The sequence below is a fragment of the Oncorhynchus kisutch genome, linkage group LG6, assembly GCF_002021735.2.
Source record: "Oncorhynchus kisutch isolate 150728-3 linkage group LG6, Okis_V2, whole genome shotgun sequence".
Taxonomy (NCBI): Eukaryota; Metazoa; Chordata; class Actinopteri; order Salmoniformes; family Salmonidae; genus Oncorhynchus; species Oncorhynchus kisutch.
In genome coordinates this window covers 54,087,873-54,105,155 of record NC_034179.2, presented here as the reverse complement: position 1 = coordinate 54,105,155, position 17,283 = coordinate 54,087,873, and the positions used below count along the sequence as shown (strand labels likewise).

The 17,283-nt window shown below is 45.1% G+C and overlaps 1 protein-coding gene across 1 annotated transcript in view; it reads left to right on the top strand.

Annotated features, from left to right (window-relative positions):
• The first annotated feature begins 16,832 nt into the window (after positions 1 to 16,832).
• The window catches only part of LOC109892985 (RAD50 homolog, double strand break repair protein), a 48,876-nt gene continuing 48,425 nt past the window's right edge, over positions 16,833 to 17,283 (top strand). The window contains exon 1 of the mRNA XM_020485936.2: positions 16,833 to 16,851. The gene's annotated coding sequence lies outside the window, so the exon portion shown is untranslated. The remainder of the gene's footprint in view (positions 16,852 to 17,283) is intronic.

Sequence of the window (17,283 nt, the reverse complement as noted above, 5' to 3'; positions counted from 1 at the left end):
GAGAGAGAGAGAGAGAGAGAGAGAGAGAGAGAGAGAGAGAGAGAGAGAGAACATTGTATGAAAGCTGAAAGCACTCTGTTGCATATTTTTTATGGTATTTGTGAGGACTGCCACGGTTGTTGAGGATGATTTCTTCTAAGTGCTATCAGATGTATTCACCCTAACTTGGAAGCAGTGAACCCTCGACAGGCAGCACTCTTGGAGACCGAAAATAACTATTTCTGGTGCAGAAGTCAATACTACTTTCTCTAACGGAGGCTCTTCAGTGTTGCAGCACTCATGTGTCATCCACCATACCATTAGTTTGAAATGAAATATTGGCATTGCGATTCATGTGACAGGAGACCACTAAACTACACTAGCTCATTAAATCTCAAACCACAGAGTGCAGGTAAACAAACACCACTGCCTTTTTGCCTTTGTGCAGATTGCCATGTCTCATTTTCGATTAATTGATAATTATATTTTTTTCAAAGTATCTCTCTTTTTACAACAAGCATTGCAGAGCTGTCTACAATTTCAATTTCATCCCCCTGAAAGATAGAACAAATATTACGGCTGGACTCAAATGTGCTGGTTGATGAAATACCTGTATGTATGGGAAAGATGTTTGAAAAGGGTATTTTGTTCTTAAATTATATTGTAAATTGGAATGGTAAAGTTATGTCCTTCAATGGAGGTATCAGAATTGTACAGGAAGGTCTGCTCAATCCAAGAGCACAACCAATTGATTACAGCATTACCCCAAAAATGGAGGAGGCAGGTGGCAGTGGGAGGAGGTAGGGAACTGGTCTGTCTGCGCAATATAAAGGATTAAAACTGGTGGAAGAATAAAAAAATAGCATAAATAGGAAAGTATCATTTGAGGACCAGGATGTTGACAACTGTGCCATACAGATTGCAAAATAGTTGGGAAGAGATTTTTGATGTACCGATTCCATGGTACAGGGGGTGTATGAGTTGATATAAAAAACAGTGCAAGATTCAAGACTTCTTGCTTTTCAGCTAAAATTATTATATAAAATTCTTGCCACCAACAAAATGTTGAATATTTGGGGTATAAAATCATCGAAGCTCTGCAGATTTTGTTGTGAGGATACAGAATCAATAGACCATTTATTTTGGTATTGCCCTCAGGTAGCCTGTTTCTGGTCTCAGGTTCAGGAATGGCTAAAAATGCTTAGATAATAGTACTGTTAGGAGATCTGGAGAGACCAGGTCAGTCAATTACTAATCTACTAAAACTCGTAGTAAAAGTATTTATCTTCAACTCGCAATCTGTGGATTCTATCCGATTAGATTGAAATTGTATGTTAAACATCACAGCATAGTTGAAAGATATGTGTTGTATAGAAACCCGAAGAGGGTGGCCAGCAGAGATCGATGGGATGGGCTGAGGGAAGCTGAGGGTTGGGATGTGGAATTGGAGACAAGTGGGGGTGGAGATGCTGTGGAGTGGAGAATGATGGTCCGGAGCTATATCTAGCAAAGACTTATAGATGACCTGGAGCCAGTGGGCTTGGCGGCGAATATGTAGCGAGGACCAGCCAACGAGAGCATACAGGTCGCAGTGGTGGGTAGTATATGGGGCTTTGGTGACAAAACAGATGGCACTGTGATAGACTGCATCCAATTTGTTGAGTAGAGTGTTGGAAGATAATTTGTAAATGACATCACCAAAGTCAAGGATAGGTAGGGTTTTCAGTTTTACAAGGGTAAGTTTGGCAGCATGAGTGAAGGATGCTTTGTTGCGAAATAGGAAGCCAATTCTAGATTTAACTTTGGATTGGAGATGCTTAATGTGAGTCTGGAAGGAGAGTTTACAGTCTAGCCGACACCTAGGTATTTATATTTGTCCACATATTCTAAGTCAGAACCGTCCAGAGTAGTGATGCTAGTCGGGCGGGTGGGTGCAGGCAGCGATCGGTTGAAGAGCATGCATTTCATTTTCCTAGCGTTTAAGAGCAGTTGGAGGCCACGGAAGGAGTGTTGTATGGCATTGAAGCTTGTTTGGAGGTTTGTTACACAGTGTCCAAAGAAGGGCCAGATGTATACAGAATGGTGTCATCTGCGTAGAGGTGGATCAAAGAATCACCCGCAGCAAAAGCGACATTGTTGATATATACAGAGAAAAGAGTCAACCTGAGAATTGAACCCTGTGGCACCCCCATAGAGACTGCCAGATGTCTGGACAACAGGCCCCCCGATTTGACACACTGAACTCTATCTGTTTATCATTAATAAACTTTGATTTGATTAGCTTAACCACATGGTTACAATATACCATATTACAGAATAAAAGAAAACAGAGAGGTGTACTGTATCTCTATAAACTGTAGCCTAAATACATAATTACTTCCAACTTGTCCCAATTCACATTTCCAACTGCCAACCCTGACATACCAATAGCCAATATAGGCTAAATATCCCAAGCAGGGCTACAGTAAGGATCAAGTTCATTGGGCTTTGCAATGGCCACTCTGGTTTGGGTGTCCTTGGTAGAACAGTGTTGCTGTAACTAAGTGGTCACATATCGTTCTGGTTCCACTGCCCTGTAAATTCCATTTAATTCAATTCAAATTTCAGGTCAGTCTTTGAATTCAGATACTTCAATTCCTCTCATGTCCAATGTCCAAGAAATCAATTCCCAAAACAATATTATCCCAATCAATTCCCAAAATTCAAAGTAAATTCCCTCAGGCTGATCGTGTTACTGTTCAGACAGCCTAGCTATACAGGATATATTGAAATACAAGTTGATTTATTTTTTTAACATATCCTGCAGTCAATATTAGATACTATGTGCATTAATTCCTTTAACTGGGAAATGTAAAAATACAAAATGTATATTTTATTCTAAAGATGAAATGATTCCAAAGTCCAAACCGTCCAATTCCAATTCAGATCCAATTCCATAACTTGAAGATGGTTGAATTCAAGAATTGAATTGGAATTTCCCCAAAAATTGGAATTGAATGATGGTTGGGGTTGCTTGGAGGCGGCAAGGTGGGGTGTGGGCTGGCAGGGTTCTGAGGATTTGGGGTGGGTAGGGTAGTCTGAGGCGCGTGGAAGAGTGGGGTCCTATGGAAATGCCGGAGTGCTGGTTAGAGTTGATTGGTTGGGGTTGCTTGGGGGGTCTGGGGGATCTTTATAGGCATCTGGAAAGGGGGGGTGTGGCGCTCGGAGTGTGAAAAAAAATCCAGCAGCAAGCTTGATGAAGAGGGACTCGAGCTGGCAGTCTGCCAACACAGACTTCTCCTTGGTCCATTGAACAGGAGGGAGATCTACGCTCACCCACTGTTCCTCCAACAAAATCTTGCCGCCATATTTGATGGGAACATCACATTTCTGTGTTCAGTTGTGGCATGCAAGTATTTCTCCTATGTCCAGAAGGTAGCCCAAAGGTATCCAAAGCTGCAGGACCATCAAAATATGCAGCCCTTGTCCATCATGCATTCCAAAGCACATATGTGAGATATGTGAGAAACTGCAGTCAAAATACTTTTTCTTACAAGTGGGCATGTAATAAAATAACATTTCTTCCTTCATAGTGAAAATGCTTTTTTGAATTGACATAAGTTTGTTGATAATGTTATGTTCGTCAAGTGCATGCAAGTTTTTTTAATACTTTAAAGGGTTTCATTAATTCCCTGTTTAATCTAGGTCAAATGTGGTGGGTCATATCAGGAAGGAACCAGATCCGACAAAGTCGAGGTGGGGCAAGTCAATCAATAGCTTCCTGTCAAGGATTGCTATTACTACCAAGTACATGTCAAAAGCAGATTTAAAGTGTTTTTACACCATCTATTAAGATTGGATTGATGGTCCAGTTTATATTGCATTTTTCAAGCCCACACAGACATGCTGACCCTGCTGATGGGTTGTAACAGGAAGCTGCAGAACATGGGCCATACTTTAGCACAAAGATACCGGAAGATATAATCCTCTATGTATAATTGATATTGATTATGGTAGGCCGGACACTAATTAGCTGTCTAATGTATAATATCAATGTATCTGCCTGAAGAATTCCATTGATTTAAATTTATCTCAACTGAAAATGAAAATGAAAATTACTGATCAATACTCAAACACTTGTCTTAAGGACAGTATGCAAACAAACTATGTATAAATTAAATTAATGTTTAAGTAATTTCACAGTACGTATAAACCTAATTCTATTTCCATATTCTAATGTCCTTTCCTCAGATTGTTTACATTTCTGGAGGCCCACTGTATTGTATGCACATCTTATAGAATGTGTCTTGAAATTTTTACTCTCAACGTCCCTCCTTTGTATCTGATCCTCAGACACAAGGATCTACATGATCAGGACAGCCATCAAGCCCTGAATACCCAGTTGGCTGTAGAAGACTACGATCTACAAAAACGGGGTCTTATATTAATCCTGTTCTGTTGTCATTGGCTATTACATTTACCTTGGTAGAATCAACTGAATACTAATACTGAATACTAATTCATTCTTTAATGAATTACAGAATCTGTTGATTTGCTTACAAATGGGAAGGTGTTGGACGACTCCAGGAGGAAGAGTTGTGCTGTGAAATGCAACAACACTGGATGGCCTCGAGAAGTCGAGCAGTGATACTGGAAGATCTCACTTTCCAGCTCAGTGATGAGATCACTTCAAACTGTGATTAACTTAAATGTTTTAATGTGTGATTTCTTGATAACTGCTTTTCAAATAGGTCAGAGAAATCTATAATCCATACATGAAATCAGAGGTGGCACAACAGGTTCAAAAGTTTTGTGGCAGAATTTGTACGTCTTTTCTGGGACCTGGACTTTTTCCTGATCTCATGGCCTTGAATAAAACTTGGGGTCCTATTCATAGGCTATAACAAAATATTATTATTATTATAGATAGCTTCACTTCCATCTGTGCTATGACTATAGGGCTGGGGTTTTTCTTGACAGATCATGTGAATTGGAAACACTCCTGGCCTACAGTGGAACAAACCCTTTCAAACTACCACAAACCTTGCTATTATTCATTCTGAATCTGATGTCAAAAGAGCCAAAGACAACTACTTCAATAGACAACATACTCTGTAGTTTAGTGAACTACTATAGCAGGGCTGAGCGTTATACAAAGAATCGTTACACTTTCTTTAAATATTGATTTCCCTCTAGTCACACACAATGTTAAGCAGTGGACTAAAAAAAATACAGATTTCAATGTAGAAAGTATTTACATTTATTTACTTTTATTTGTTGATCTCCGTTAAACCAAAAATTCTGAAATGTTCATCCCTAACTACATTTTCAGACAAGATAGAACGGCCAAAGGGGGCGGTGTTGCTATCTACTGCAAAGATAGCCTGCAGAGTTCTGTCCTACTATTTAGGTCTGTACCCAAACAATTTGAACTTCTACTTTTAAAAATCCACCTCTCTAAAAACAAGTCTCTCACCGTTGCCGCCTGCTATAGACCACCCTCTGCCCCCAGCTGTGCTCTGGACACCATATGTGAACTGATTGCCCCCCATCTATCTTCAGAGCTCGTGCTGCTAGGCGACCTAAACTGGAATATGCTGAACACCCCAGCCATCCTACAATCTAGGCTTGATGCCCTCCATCTCACACAAATTATCAATGAACCTACCAGGTACCACCCCAAAGCCGTAAACACAGGCACCCTCATAGATATCATCATAACCAACTTGCCCTCTAAATACACCTCTGCTGTTTTCAACCAAGATCTCAGCGATCACTGCCTTATTGCCTGCATCCGTAATGGGTCAGAGGTCAAACGACCTCCACTCATCACTGTCAAACACTCCCTGAAACACTTCAGTGAGCAGGCCTTTCTAAGCGACCTGGCCGGGGTATCCTGGAAGGATATTGATCTCATCCCGTCAGTAGAGGATGCCTGGTTGTTTTTTTTAAATGCCTTCCTCACCATCTTAAATAAGCATGCCCCATTCAAGAAATTTAGAACCAGGAACAGATATAGCCCTTGGTTCTCTCCAGACCTGACTGCCCTTAACCAACACAAAAACAGCCTATGGCGTTCTGCATTAGCATCGAACAGCCCCCGTGATATGCAACTTCTCAGGGAAGCTAGAAACCAATATGCACAGGCAGTTAGAAAAGCCAAGGCTAGATTTTTCAAGCAGAAATGTGCTTCCTGCAACACAAACTCAAAAAGGTTATGGGACACTGTAAAGTCCATGGAGAATAATAACACCTCCTCCCAGCTGCCCACTGCACTGAAGATAGGAAACACTGTCACCACCGATAAATTCACTATAATTGAGAATTTCAGTAAGCATTTTTCTACGGCTGATCATGCTTTCCACCTGGCTACTCCTACCCCGGTCAACAGCAACGCACCCCCCACAGCAACTCGCCCAAGCCTTTCCCATTTCTCCTTCTCACAAATCCTGTCAGCTGATGTTCTGAAAGAGCTGCAAAATCTGGACCCCTACAAATCATCCGGGCTAGACAATCTGGACCCTTTCTTTCTAAAATGATCTGCCGAAATTGTTGCCACCCCTATTACTAGCCTGTTCAACCTCTATTTCGTGTCGTCTGAGATTCCCAAAGATTGGAAAGCAGCTGCGGTCATCTGTTACATTCCCCAGTTTCTGTGTTGTAGATTGTGTATTTGAGTGTGTTTCAGGAGATGGCTTCCTGAAATCCCCCAGCAGCTGATTGGTCGACTCCATGATTAATTGGAGAGCTGACCCCGCCACCTCGTCAGGACGCAGCTGTCTCCAATTTCCAATGCCTTCTGAAGCTATAAAAGCCAGTGTTCTGTTGTTCAGGGGAGAGATTGATTGTGATATAGATCATTGCTGAGAGAGGTTGATGGCTGAGGGGTATAGCATGTTGGTCGATGTTATGTAATATGTTGTTGTTGGTAGCAGCTTTGGTATGTTCTGAGTTTGTTGCTTTGTCAGAGCTTCTTTAATGGCCTGAGTTCATTTTTGCTCAGTTTTGTTGTGAAGTGGATTGGTTCAGTTGTTCCCAGGGGGGAAAGGGGAAGGCACCTAGGGAGTGCTTAGACAAGATGCCCACGGGCATACATATACTCGTAGTATATTCACTGTCTAGGCACACTAGGTAAGACCTGGGCGGACCACCCCCTGTATTTTTGGTTAGTGCACCAGGTGGTGCTAAATTAGGTAAGTAGTGGGTGGGTAGGTAGGAGAGGGGGGCTGAATATTTACTTTATTTGCTTTGGTTCTGTCCAGCCCCTTTTCCCTATATTACCGTGTGAAGGAATAAATTCCTAGTAAACGGTAAATTCTCTGCCTTTTGTCATCCTTACTCGCACCTACAGTCCATACCTCTTTCACTTCACGGAGAGTTGAGTTGTAGCAGGGTGTTGCGTTCCCTCTTCATAGAGGTGTGCGTAACACATCCCCCTCTTCCAATGGGGGGGGGACACTCTTGACCCAAACTGCTACAGACCTATGTCTATCCTGCCTTTCTAAGTTCTTCGAAAGCCAAGTCAACAGATTACCGACCATTTTGAATCCCACCATACCTTCTCCGCTATGCAATCTGGTTTCAGAGCTGGTCATGGGTGCACCTCAACCACGCTCAAGGTCCTAAATGATAAGAAACAATACTGTGCAGCTGTATTCATTGACCTGGCCAAGGCTTTTGACTCTGTCAATCACCACATCCTCATCAGCATGACTCGACAGCCTTGGTTTCTCTGATTGCCTCGCCTGGTTCACCAACTACTTCTCTGAGAGTTCAATGTGTCAAATCAGAGAGTGTTGTCCAGGCCTCTGGCAGTCTCTATGGGGGTGCCACAGGGTTCTATTCTTGGACCGACTCTTCTCTGTATACATCAATGATGTTGCTCTTGCTGCTGGTGAGTCTCTGATCCACCTCTACGCAGACGTCACCATTCTGTATACTTCTGGCTCTATGGACACTGTGTTAACAACCCTCCAGGTGAGCTTCAATGCCAAACAACTCTCCTTCTGTGGCCTCCAATTGTTCTTAAATACAAGTAAAACTAAATGCATGCTCTTCAACCGATCGCTGCCTGCACCTGCCCGCCTGTCCAACATCACTACTCTGGTCGGCTCTGACTTAGAATATGTGGACGACTACAAATACCTAGGTGTCTGGTTAGACTAAGCTTTCCTTCCAGACTCACACCAAACCTCTCCAGTCCAAAGTTAAATCTAGAATTAGCTTCCTACTTCGCAACAATGCATCCTTCATTCATGCTACCAAACATACCCGTGTAAAACTGACCATCCTACCATTCCTCGACTTCGGCGATGTCATTTACAAAATAGCTTCCAATACCCTACTCAATAAATTGGATGCAGTCTATCACAGTGCCATCCGTTTTGTCACCAAAGCCCCATATACTACCCACCACTGCGACCTACACGCTCTCGTTGGCTGGCCCTCACTTCATACTCGTCGCCAAACCCATTTGCTCCAGGTCATCTACAAGACCCTGCTAGGTAAAGTCCTCCCTTATCTCAGCTCACTGGTCACCATAGCGGCACGCACCTGTAGCACGCACTCCAGCAGGTATATCTCTCTGGTCACCCCCAAAACCAATTCTTCCTTTGGCCGCCTCTCCTTCCAGTTCTCTGCTGCCAATGACTGGAATGAACTAGAAAAATCTCAAACTGGAAACACTTATCTCCCTCACTAGCTTTAAGGAGTAGCTGTCAGAGCAGCTCACAGATTACTGCACCTGTACATAGCCCATCTATAATTTAGCCCAAACAACTACCTCTTTCCCTACTGTATATATTTTGCTCCTTTGCACCCCATTATTTCTATCTCTACTTTGCACATTCTTCCACTGCAAATCAACCATTCCAGTGTTTTACTTGCTATATTGTATTTACTTCGCCACCATGGCCTTTTTTGCATTTACCTCCCTTATCTCACCTCACGTTGTATATAGACTTATTTTTCTACTGTATTATTGACTGTTTTATGTGTAACTGTCCATGTGTAACTCTGTGTATGTGTCCAACTATTTTGCTTTATCTTGGCCAGGTCGCAATTTTAAATGAACTTGTTCTCAACTTGCCTACCTGGTTAAATAAAGGTGAAATAAAATAAAAACACAGTATACTTGGTACCAATGTTTTTTTTTATGTGTGAGTCATAAAACCACTAACATTGGTGTTGTCCTGGTCACCATCTGGCCCACCAGAAGTTGGTTCCCTTTTTATCCCCAAAAACTCCCTAGTCCTTGCCGGTGACAAGCATACCCATAACATGATGCAGCCACCACCATGCTTGAAAATATGAATGGTACTCAGTGATGTGTTGGATTTTCCCCAAACGTAACTCTTTGTATTCAGGACATCAAGGTGATTTCTTTGCCACATTTTTTTTGCAGTATTACTTAAGTGCCTTGTTGCAAAAAGGATGCATGTGTCACACCCTGGTCGAAGTATTTTGTGTTTATCTTCATTTATTTGGTCAGGCCAGGGTGTGGCATGGGTTTTTGTATGTATTGGGATTGTAGCTTAGTGGGGTGTTCTAGTTAAGTCTATGGCTGCCTGAAGTGGTTCTCAATCAGAGGCAGGTGTTTATCGTTGTCTCTGATTGGGAACCATATTTAGGCAGCCATATTCATTGAGTGTGTCGTGGGTGATTGTCCTTAGTGTCTTGATGTCCTTGTTCTGTGTGTATGTGCACCAGTATTAGGCTGTTTCGGTTTTTGTTACGTTTATTGTTTTGTAGTGTTTGTATTTAGATTTGTGTTACGTTTGTTGAATAAACATGGATCGCAATCTACACGCTGCATTTTGGTCCGACTCTCCTTCACCACAAGAGAACCGTTACAGAATCACCTACCACAACAGGACCAAGTGGCGTGGTAACAGGCAACAGCAGCAACAGGAGCAGCGTGACAACAGGCAACAGCAACAGCGGCGCAATGAGGATTGGACATGGGACGATATATTGGATGGCAAGGGTTGCTACACATGGGAGGAGATCCTGGCGGGAAGGGATCGCCTTCCATGGGAACAGGTGGAGGCAGCGAGGAGAGTAGAGGCAGCCGGAGAGAGGAGCCGGCGATGTGAGGGAACACGGTTGGCAAGGAAGCCCGGGAGTCAGCCCCAAAAATGTATTGGGGGGAGGCTCACAGGGAGTATGGGTACGCCAGGTAGGAGACCTGCGCAAACTCCCTGTGCTTACTGGGGGGCTAGAGAGACCGGGCAGGCACCGTGTTATGCAGTGGTGCACACGGTGTCCCCAGTGCGGGTGCATAGCCCGGTGCGGTATATTCCAGCTCCGCGTATCGGCCGGGCTAGATTGAGCGTCGAGCCAAATGCCATGAAGCCGGCTCTACGTATCTGGTCCCCAGTGCGTCTCCTTGGGCCGGCTTACATGGCACCAGCCTTGCGCTCGGTGTCTCCGGTTCGCCTGCATAGCCCAGTGCGGGCTGGCAGGGCGACCGAGAGCATTCAACCAGGTAAGGTCTTGAGGTGCTCAAGACCTCCAGTGCGCCTGCACGGTCCGGTCTATCCAGTACCACCTCCACACACCAGCCCTCCGGTGGCAGCTCCCCGCACCAGGCTTCCTGTGCATGTCCTCGGTCCAGTACCACCAGTGCCAGCACCACGCATCAGGCCTACAGTGCGCCTCACCTCTCCAGCGCTGTCGGAGTCTCCTGTCTATCTAGCGCTGTCGGAGCCTTTCTCCTCTCCTGCGCTGCCGGAGTCTCCCGCCTGTTCAGCGCAGCCAGAGCCTTCCTCCTCTACAGCGCTGCTGGAGTCTCCCGCCTGTTCAGCGCTGCCAGAGCCTTCCTCCTCTACAGCGCTGCTGGAGTCTCCTGCCTGTTCAGCGCAGCCAGAGGTGCCAGCCTGCATGGAGCAGCCAGAGCTGTCAGTCTGCATGGAGCAGCCAGAACTGTCAGTCTGCATGAAGCAGCCAGAGCTGCCAGTCTGTATGGAGCAGCCAGAGCTGTCAGTCTGCATGAAGCAGCCATAGCTGTCAGTCTGCATGGAGCTGCCAGAGCTGTCAGTCTGCAAGGAGCTGCCAGTCTGCAAGGAGCTGCCAGTCTGCACGGAGCTGTCAGTCTGCAAGGAGCTGTCAGTCTGCAAGGAGCTGCCAGCCTGTAAGGAGCTGCCAGTCTGCAAGGAGCTGCCAGTCTGCACGGAGCCGCCAGAGCTGCCAGTCTGTAAGAAGCCCCCAGAGTTGTCAGCCTACATGGAGCAGCCAAAGCCGCCAGTCAGCGTGGAGCAGCCAGAGCCGCCAGTCAGCATGGAGCAGCCAGATCTTTCAGTCTGCCAGGATCCGCCAGTCAGCCAGACTCTTCCAGATCCGCCAGTCAGCCAGACTCTTCCAGATCCGCCAGTCAGCCAGACTCTTCCAGATCCGCCAGTCAGCCAGACTCTTCCAGATCTGCCAGTCAACCAGACTCTTCCAGATCTGCCAGTCAACCAGACTCTTCCAGATCTGCCAGTCAACCAGACTCTTCCAGATCTGCCAGTCAACCAGACTCTTCCAGATCTGCCAGTCAACCAGACTCTTCCAGATCCGCCAGTCAGCCGGGATCTGCCAGAACTGCCAGTCGGCCAGGATCCGCCAGTCGGCCAGGATCCGCCAGTCAGCCAGGATCCGCCAGTCAGCCAGGATCCGCCAGTCAGCCAGGATCTGCCAGTCAGCCAGGATCTGCCGAAACCACCAGCCAGCCAGGATCTGGTAGATCCATCAACCTGCCTGAGCTTCCTCTCACTCCTGAGCTTCCTCTCACTCCTGAGCTTCCTCTCACTCCTGATCTTCCTCTCACTCCCGAGCTTCCTCTCACTCCTGATCTTCCTCTCACTCCCGAGCTTCCTCTCACTCCCGAGCTTCCTCTCACTCCCGAGCTTCCTCTCACTCCTGTGCTTCCTCTCACTCCCGAGCTTCCTCTCACTCCTGAGCTTCCTCTCACTCCTGAGCTTCCTCTCACTCCTGAGCTTCCTCTCACTCCCGAGCTTCCTCTCACTCCCGAGCTTCCTCTCACTCCTGAGCTTCCCCTCAGTCCCGAGCTGCCTCAGTCCCGAGCTGCCCCTCAGTCCAGTGGGGTTCTGGGTGAGGACTACTTGGCCATGGTCGGCGGCGAGGGTGGACTATCCAGGGACGCGAGGAGAGGGGACTAAGACATTGATTGAGTGGGGTCAACGTCCCGCACCGGAGCCGCCACCATGGACAGACGCCCACCCGGACCCTCCCTATTGTTTTGATGTGCGTCCGGGAGTCCGCACCTTAGGGGGGGGGGGGGGTTCTGTCATGCCTTGGTCGTAGTATATTATGTTTGTCTTCATTTATTTGTTCAGGCCAGGGTGTAACATGGGTTTTTGTGGTGCGTTTTTGTCTTGTTTTTTTGGGGGGTGTCTAGCATACTCTATGGCTGCCTGAGGAGGTTCTCAATCAGAGTCAGGTGATTCTCGTTGTCTCTGATTGGGAACCATATTTAGGTAGCCTGGGTTTCACTGTGTGTTTGTGGGTGATTGTTCCTGTCTCTGTGTTAGTTGTCACGAGATAGGCTGTATAGGTTTTCGCGTTACGTTTGTTGTTTTGTATTGTTCGTTTGTTCATTTTCATTAAAGAACATGAGTAACCACCACGCTGCATTTTGGTCCGCTCCTCTTTCAACAGACGAACGCCGTTACACTCTCACCCTTGACTTCCCATTGGCCCAGGGCCTCCTTCCAAACCCTCTGAGTCTCATTGACAAGGAGTTACTCAAGGAGTAGACAGGCTTCTCAACTCCTCATATGAGTGAAGTATTTTTTATATATATATATAAACTGCTCAAAAAAATAAAGGGAACACTTAAACAACACAATGTAACTCCAAGTCAATCACACTTCTGTGAAATCAAACTGTCCACTTAGGAAGCAACACTGATTGACAATACATTTCACATGCTGTTGTGCAAATGGAATAGACAACAGATGGAAATTATAGGCAATTAGCAAGACACCCCCAATAAAGGAGTGGTTCTGCAGGTGGTGACCACAGACCACTTCTCAGTTCCTATGCTTCCTGGCTGATGTTTTGGTCACTTTTGAATGCTGGCGGTGCTTTCACTCTAGTGGTAGCATGAGACGGAGTCTACAACCCACACAAATGCTCATCCAGGATGGCACATCAATGCGAGCTGTGGCAAGAAGGTTTGCTGTGTCTGTCAGCGCAGTGTCCAGAGCATGGAGGCGCTACCAGGAGACAGGCCAGTACATCAGTAGACGTGGAGGAGGCCGTAGGAGGGCAACAACCCAGCAGCAGGACCGCTACCTCCGTGTTTGTGGAAGGACGAGCAGGAGGAGCACTGCCAGAGCCCTGCAAAATGACCTCCAGCAGGCCACAAATGTGCATGTGTCTTCTCAAACGGTCAGAAACAGACTCCATGTGGGTGGTATGAGGGCCCGACATCCACAGGTGGGGGTTGTGCTTACAGCCCAACACCGTGCAGGACGTTTGGGATTTGCCAGAGAACACCAAGATATGCAAATTCACCACTGGCGCCCTGTGCTCTTCACAGATGAAAGCAGGTTCACACTGAGCACATGTGACAGACGTGACAGAGTCTGGAGACGCCGTGGAGAACATTCTGCTGCCTGCAACATCCTCCAGCATGACCGGTTTGGCGGTGGGTCAGTCATGGTGTGGGGTGGCATTTCTTTGGGGGGCCGCACAGCCCTCCATGTGCTCGCCAGAGGTAGCCTGACTGCCATTAGGTACCGAGATGAGATCCTCAGACCCCTTGTGAGACCATATGCTGGTGCGGTTGGCCCTGGGTTCCTTCTAATGCAAGACAATGCTAGACCTCATGTGGCTGGAGTGTGTCAGCAGTTCCTGCAAGAGGAAGGCATTGATGCTATGGACTATGCCCATTCTCCAGACTTGAATCCAATTGAGCACATCTGGGACATCATGTCTCGCTCCATCCACCAACGCCAACCAACGTCCACAAACTGTCCAGGAGTTGGCGGATGCTTTAGTCCAGGTCTGGGAGGAGATCCCTCAGGAGACCATCCGTCACCTCATCAGGAGCATGCCCAGGCGTTGTAGGGAGGTCATACAGGCAAGTGGAGGCCACACACACTACTGAGCCTCATTTTGACTTGTTTTAAGGACATTACATCAGAGTTGGATCAGCATGTAGTGTGGCTTTCCACTTTAATTTTGAGTGTGACTCCAAATCCAGACCTCCATGGGTTGATACATTTGATTTCCATTGATAATTTTTGTGTGATTCTGTTGTCAGCACATTCAACTATGTAAAGAAAAAAGTATTTAATAAGAATATTTCATTAATTCAGATCTAGGATGTGTTATTTTTGAGCAGTGTATATAATGTACACACACTACCATTCAAAAGTTTGGGGTCACTTAGAAATGTCCTTGTTTTTGATAGAAAAGCAAAAAATGTTGTCCAATAAAATAACATAAAATTGGTCAGAAATACAGTGTAGACATTGTTAATGTTGTAAATGACTATTGTAGCTGGAAACGGCTGATTTAAAAAAAAAACATTTAAAAAATGACATAGACTTACAGAGGCCCATTACCAGCAACCATCACTCCTGTGTTCCAATGGCACGTTGTGCTAGCTCATCCAAGTTAATCATTTTAAATGCTAATTGATCATTAGAAAACCCTTTTGCAATTATGTTAGCACAGTTGAAATCTGATGTTCTGATTAAAGAAGCAATAAAACTGGCCTTCTTTAGACTAGTTGAGTATCTGGAGCATCAACATTTGTTGGTTTGATTTCAGGCTCAAAATGGCCAGAAACAAAGAACTTTCTTCTGAAACTTGACAGTCTATTCTTGTTCTGTGAAGTTAAGGCTCTTCCATGTGATAAATTGCCAAGAAACTGAAGATCTCATACAACGCTGTGTACTACCCCTTCACAGAACAGGGCAAACTATCTCCAACCAGAATAGAAAGAGGAGTGGGAGGCCCCAGTGCACAACTGAGCAAGAGGACAAGTGCATTAGAGTGTCTAGTTTGAGAAACAGATGCCTCACAAGTCCTCAACTGGCAGCTTCATTAAATAGTACCCGCAAAACACCAGTCTCAACGTCAACAGTGAAGAGGCGACTCCGGTATGCTGGCCTTCTAGGCAGAGTTGCAAAGAAAAGCCAAATCTCAGACTGGCCAATAAAAGAACACAGACACTGGACAGAGGAATTCTGCCTAGAATGCCAGCATCCCGTAGTCGCCTCTTCACTGTTGACATTGAGACTGGTGTTTTGCGGGTATGTTTCACTTTAAAATCATTGGTTTGTGTTTGACATACACTTTTTAAAGTGTTTTTTTTTTCAAGTGTTTTTAAAAATCTGTCAGCATCACTCTGTTAATGTGGAATTGCCCTACAGTTTGGCTCAGTCCCACATCTTGTGTTATCACTCATTTGGCTAAATTGTCCTTAGTTGCCTCTTTTGATACAACCACAGCAATCGTTAAATGGACTGTTACTTTAAATGCAACATTAAGATTTTAAAACATTTAAACTCCAAGTGAACTCTGACATTTCTCGCACTGCAGTTGTTCTCAGGAGACAGGTCAGTGTGTGTAGAGAGAACATGTTTGACTAGGTGGAGTCAGGCTTCTACTCCAACGCCATAGACCACTACACCAATGAGACAGAGGGAGCCAAATTTGGACCAGTGAGTCACCAACTCATTTTATGACTTACACAACTTAGCACATATATTATGTATTCCTCCACCTTCCACAAACTCTAGTGCCCTACTTTTGTTTACATTTTTACCAATGTATATGGATTGTACAACAATTTTAAGTTGGGACTTTGACTCTTTTTTTTAAAGAAGATCTTCCCTAGTTCTGAGGGAGGTGACGTGGCCACAAACAGTTCCTGGGACACCTCTGGAGAACAGCCAGAGGGTGGTCAAGACATCTGATGCAACTTCATCTTTAGTGTGTCAGCTCTGGCGCACCTGGGAGCTAAAGGTATGGCACTGCACTCTTAAGTCATGTATGCTTAAACATACTTGTATGCTCATTTATGTGTTTCTTAAAGTGGCAATCAGGAGTTGAAACAACAAAGCACACTCCCCGCCCCTGTTTCGGTAGAAACCTGAGGGATGGGGCCGGAGAAATTGAACCACTCAAATTCATAGACAGAGCTAAGGATGCAGGACTGACCATAGCACCTACTAAAACTCCATTGGATGAGACAACCCAAGGTTCCTTACCTCAGACCAATTCCAATGGGTTTTGAGAAGGATACAAGTAGAGCGGAAGCGAGGAGCTGAACAGAGATTAATTGGGACAGAGCTCATGTCATTGTTTTTCAGTGGAAACTTAAATTGAATGATACATTTATCACTTATCTTTGCTCTGGCTTGCTGATAATATCTGATCTGATGAGACTTCCTTTGTGATTTATAATGTAGCTTAGTGTACTGTGTATATGGATCTGTGGAAATTCTGCATAAGTTTTTTGTTTGTGCTAATTGTCTGTAAATTCTGTTTGTGACAGCACCATTTTACAGAGTCAAATTCCTGTACATGCAAATGTATTTGGTGAAGAAAGCTGATTTTGACATGTTAACCTGAGTTTAGCTGGTTTATCAGTTTACATTATATTATTTTGTACTGGATATGTACTGTATGAACTGTAGCAGGTTCTTTCTTTCATGTCGTCACATAATAAAAAGGCCCTGTGTGTGTGTGTGTGCGTGCGTGCGTCCGTCCGTCCTTGGGCTTAATACCCTAAATATTGGTTCCTGCCTGCAGTTATTGGACTCTTTTTGGTGTTTGCTAAAGCTGACTGTCTGCTTTTCGTTTTACAGAGAAACGTTCCTGGCTAACAACTAATTACCTAGCTAACTTTAGCAAGTAGATTCCACTCAACTCAAGGTATAGTATACCTATTCAAATTTCCCAAATGATTTGGTTATTAAGCTGCTGGGTTTCCCAAGTCGTTTGGCGCTATCTTACTCAAGTCGGCTAGCTTGCTAAACAGTAACTCCGCAATGCATCACAAACAGAAGGCTCGTAATAGCCAATCACAACACTGGACTGGGCAATGGCATGAATTTGTTTAGTTGGTCCATCACTCCAGTGAAAGTGACCAATCTAAGGTTTTTATACAAGCACCCGCCTTTAAGCCCCCCACCCGCCTGAAATCCTAACCACAAAGGTTCCAAGACTTCAGAAGAGAACAAATTGAGAATTTGAGAGCGAAAACTTGACATTGACAAGTGACTTGCTGGTGGACAATTGAATGTGTTCAAATAAATGTTTTACACGTTTCTTTGCTTACAGTTCTATATGTTCTGTTTAAGACTT